Below are 5,000 nucleotides of genomic sequence, written 5' to 3' on the forward strand. Positions count from 1 at the left end.
TAGACGTTAAAATGTCTGAAACGGGGACACTTTTTCCAAACAAGCAAATCCCACACCGAGGGTGCGCAGGTGCCGATGGTGGTCGAGGCATGTGCCCGCAACAAGGGCCAACGTGAGCCGATGGTGGTCGAGGCAACCGCCCGCACCAGCTCGAGGCATGTGCCCACACCAAGGCCCGGCATGTATCGATGGTGTTCGACGTAGGGGCCATCTTCTGCTGATGGTGGTCGAGGCAAGAGCCCGCACCAAGGGCCAGCGTGTGCCCATGGTGCTCGAGGCAACCGTCCGCACCAGGGCCCAGCGTGTGCCGATGGTGGTCGAGGCAACCGCCCGCACCAGGGCCCAGCGTGTGCCGATGGTGCTCGAGGCAACCGCCCGCACCAAGGGCCGGCTTGTGCCGATGGTGTTCGAGGCAACCGCCCGCACCAGGGCCCAGCGTGTGCCGATGGTGGTCGAGGCAACCGCCAGCACCAGGGCCCAGCGTGTGCCGATGGTGGTCGAGGCAACCGCCCGCACCAAGGCCGAGCGTGTGCCGATGGTGGTCGAGGCAAGCGCCCGCACCAGGGCCCAGCGTGTGCCGATGGTGGTCGAGGCAAGCGCCCTCACCAAGGCCGAGCGTGTGCCGGTGGTGGTCGAGGCAACCGCCCGCACCAGGGCCCAGCGTGTGCCGATGGTGGTCGAGGCAAGCGCCCGCACCAAGGCCGAGCGTGTGCCGATGGTGGTCGAGGCAAGCGCCCGCACCAGGGCCCAGCGTGTGCCGATGGTGGTCGAGGCAAGCGCCCTCACCAAGGCCGAGCGTGTGCCGATGGTGGTCGAGGCAACCGCCCGCACCAAGGGCCGGCGTGTGCCGATGGTGTTCGAGGCAACCGCCCGCACCAGGGCCCAGCGTGTGCCGATGGTGGTCGAGCCAGGAGCCCGCACCAAGGGCCGGCTTGTGCCGATGGTGTTCGGGGCAACCGCCCGCACCAGGGCCCTGCGTGTGCCGATGGTGCTGGGGGCAACCGCCCGCACCAGGGCCCAGCGTGTGCCGATGGTGCTGGGGGCAAGCGCCCGCACCAGGGCCCAGCGTGTGCCGATGGTGCTGGGGGTAACCGCCCGGACCAGGGCCCAACGTGTGCCGATGGTGGTCGAGGGAACCGCCCGCACCAGGGCCCAGCGTGTGCCGATGGTGCTGGGGGCAAGCGCCCGCCCCAGGGCCCAGCGTGTGCCGATGGTGCTGGGGGCAAGCGCCCGCCCCAGGGCCCAGCGTGTGCCGATGGTGCTGGGGGCAAGCGCCCGCCCCAGGGCCCAGCGTGTGCCGATGGTTATCGGGGCAACCGGCCGCACCAGGGCCCAGGGTCTGCCGATGGTGCTCGAGGCAACCGCCCGCACCAAGGCTCAGCATGTGCCGATTGTGATCGAGGCAACAACCCACACCAGGGCCCAGCTTGTGCCGATGGCGGTCGAGGCAAGTGCCCGTACCGAAGGGCAGCCTATGCCGATGATGGTCGATGCATGTGCCATCACCATGCGCCATCATGTGCCATTGATGGTCGAGGCCTTGGCCGAAGTTCGATTTTGAGCCACGGTGCCCATGCTTGGCTCCAGCATGTGCTGGTGCCGCATTTTTTTCACTCGGGACAGCATCGCCGGAGCATCGCCGGAGTACCGCCGGAGAACCTGACCGGCGGCATTGGGGTTCCGGCGATTGGGAGGGGGGCCGGGGGGGTGTGCGCACATGATGTGCGATGGGTGCTGGTACTTGGCCTTGTGTTGGCCCCCTATCCCTCATCAAACCTCTGAGAATTCACACCCCCTTAAAGAGCATTTGAGATTTTACAGGTTTGCTACCAGTAGCCGTTAAAGTGTCTGAAATGGGGACACTTTTTTCAAACGGTCACAAAATCTTCTCTACTTCGAGTTTTTAGCTGAATTTTTTTGTGCATGCCAACAAAAATAGAAGGATCATGCCTACAAAATTTGGGGCCAAAAATCCTTATAAAAAAATTTTAAAAAATCCCGAACCGCAAAAAGTTTCGAAAATCATGAAAAATAGAAAACGAGTCATCTTCCAACGAAACTTCACGTGAAGGCTTAGGGGACCATTGTATGAATTTACAAGCCATAAAAATGGCATTGGCACGGCAGAAATTTGAAGATGTGCCTAAACCCACCAGGGCCCAGCGTGTGCCGATGGTGCTCGAGGCAACCGCCCGCACCAGGGCCCAGCGTGTGCCGATGGTGCTCGAGGCAAGCGCCCGCACCAGGGCCCAGCGTGTGCCGACGGTGGTCGAGGCAACCGCCCGCACCAGGGCCGATAGTGTGCCAATGGTGCTCGAGGCAACCTGTCGCACCAGGGCCCAGCGTGTGCCGATGGTGATCGAGGCAACCTGCCGCACCAGGGCCCAGCGTGTGCCGATGCTGGTCGAGGCAAGCGCCCGCACCAGCGCCCAGCGTGTGCCGATGGCGCTCGAGGCAACCGACCGCACCAGGGCCCAGCGTGTGCCGATGGTGCTCGAGGCAACCTGCCGCACCAGGGCCCAGCGTGTGCCGATGGCGCTCGAGGCAAGCTCCCGCACCAGGGCCCAGCGTGTGCCGATGGTGCTCGAGGCAACCTGCCGCACCAGGGCCCAGCGTGTGCGGATGGTGCTCGAGGCAAGCGCCCGCACCAGGGCCCAGCGTGTGCCGATGGTGGTCGAGGCAACCGCCCGCACCAGGGCCCAGCGTGTGCCGATGGTGGTCGAGGCAACCTGCCGCACCAGGGCCCAGCGTGTGCCGATGGTGCTCGAGGCAACCGACCGCACCAGGGCCGAGCGTGTGCCGATGGTGGTCGAGGCAAGCGCCCGCACCAGGGCCCAGCGTGTGCCGATGGTGGTCGAGGCAACCTGCCGCACCAGGGCCCAGCGTGTGCCGATGGTGCTCGAGGCAACCGACCGCACCAGGGCCGAGCGTGTGCCGATGGTGCTCGAGGCAAGCGCCCGCACCAGGGCCCAGCGTGTGCCGATGGTGGTCGAGGCAACCTGCCGCACCAGGGCCCAGCGTGTGCCGATGGTGGTCGAGGCAAGCGCCCGCACCGGGGCCCAGCGTGTGCCGATGGTGGTCGAGGCAACCGCCCGCACCGGGGCCCAGCGTGTGCCGATGGTGGTCGAGGCAACCGCCCGCACCGGGGCCCAGCGTGTGCCGATGGTGGTCGAGGCAACCTGCCGCACCAGGGCCCAGCGTGTGCCGATGGTGCTCGAGGCAACCGACCGCACCAGGGCGGAGCGTGTGCCGATGGTGGTCGAGGCAACCGCCCGCACCAGGGCCCAGCGTGTGCCGATGGTGGTCGAGGCTGCCGATGGTGGTCGAGGCAACCTGCCGCACCAGGGCCCAGCGTGTGCCGATGGTGGTCGAGGCAACCGACCGCACCAGGGCCGAGCGTGTGCCGATGGTGCTCGAGGCAAGCTGCCGCACCAGGGCCCAGCGTGTGCCGATGGTGGTCGAGGCAACCGCCCGCACCAGGGCCCAGCGTGTGCCGATGGTGCTCGAGGCAACCTGCCGCACCAGGGCGGAGCGTGTGCCGATGGTGGTCGAGGCAAGCGCCCGCACCAGGGCCCAGCGTGTGCCGATGGTGGTCGAGGCAACCGACCGCACCAGGGCCCAGCGTGTGCCGATGGTGCTCGAGGCAACCTGCCGCACCAGGGCCCAGCGTGTGCCGATGGTGGTCGAGGCAAGCGCCCGCACCAGGGCCCAGCGTGTGCCGATGGTGGTCGAGGCAAGCGCCCGCACCAGGGCCCAGCGTGTGCCGATGGTGCTCGAGGCAACCGACCGCACCAGGGCCGAGCGTGTGCCGATGGTGGTCGAGGCAAGCGCCCGTACCAGGGCCCAGCGTGTGCCGATGGTGATCGAGGCAAGCGCCCGCACCAGGGCCCAGCGTGTGCCGATGGCAGTGCCCAGCGTGTGCCGATGGTGGTCGAGGCAAGCGCCCGCACCAGGGCCCAGCTTTTGCCGATGGTGATCGAGGCAACCGGCCGCTCGAGGGCGCAGCGTGTGCCGATGGTTATCGGGGCAACCGGCCGCACCAGGGCCCAGGGTCTGCCGATGGTGCTCGAGGCAACCGCCCGCACCAAGGCTCAGCATGTGCCGCTGGTGATCGAGGCAACAACCCACACCAGGGCCCAGCTTGTGCCGATGGCGGTCGAGGCAAGTGCCCGTACCGAAGGGCAGCCTATGCCGATGATGGTCGATGCATGTGCCATCACCATGCGTCATCATGTGCCATTGATGGTCGAGGCCTTGGCCGAAGTTCGATTTTGAGCCACGGTGCCCATGCTTGGCTCCAGCATGTGCTGGTGCCGCATTTTTTTCACTCGGGACAGCATCGCCGGAGCATCGCCGGAGTACCGCCGGAGAACCTGACCGGCGGCATTGGGGTTCCGGCGATTGGGAGGGGGGCCGGGGGGGTGTGCGCACATGACGTGCGATGGGTGCTGGTACTTGGCCCTTGTGTTGGCCCCCTATCCCTCATCAAACCTCTGAGAACTCACACCCCCTTAAAGAGCGTTTGAGATTTTACAGGTTTGCTGCCAGTAGCCGTTAAAGTGTCTGAAATGGGGACACTTTTTTCAAACGGTCACGAAATCTTCTCCGGTTCGAGTTTTTAGCTGAATTTTTTTGTGCATGCCAACAAAAATAGAAGGATCACGTCCACAAAATTTGGGGCCAAAACTCCTTCTAAAAAAATTCTAAAAAATCCCGAACCGCAAAAAGTTTCGAAAATCGTGAAAAATAGAAAACGAGTCATCTTGCAACGAAACTTCACGTGAAGGCTTAGGGGACCATTGTATGAATTTACAAGCCATAAAAATGGCATTGGCACGACAGAAATTTGAAGATGTGCCTAAACCCACCTAGCACCCGATCGATCCCCGGCTTGCGCATCCTGCCTCTCCGGCCGGCTGAGCGCCCGCACGCTCGTTCCGTGGGTTGACTTAGGCATACGGAGCTCATTCCATGTCTAAGCCCCAGTCGGACCGAGGGTC

Source organism: Durio zibethinus, unplaced genomic scaffold, assembly GCF_047325235.1.
Source record: "Durio zibethinus cultivar Kanyao isolate XHJ-2024 unplaced genomic scaffold, ASM4732523v1 HiC_scaffold_306, whole genome shotgun sequence".
NCBI lineage: Eukaryota > Viridiplantae > Streptophyta > Magnoliopsida > Malvales > Malvaceae > Durio > Durio zibethinus.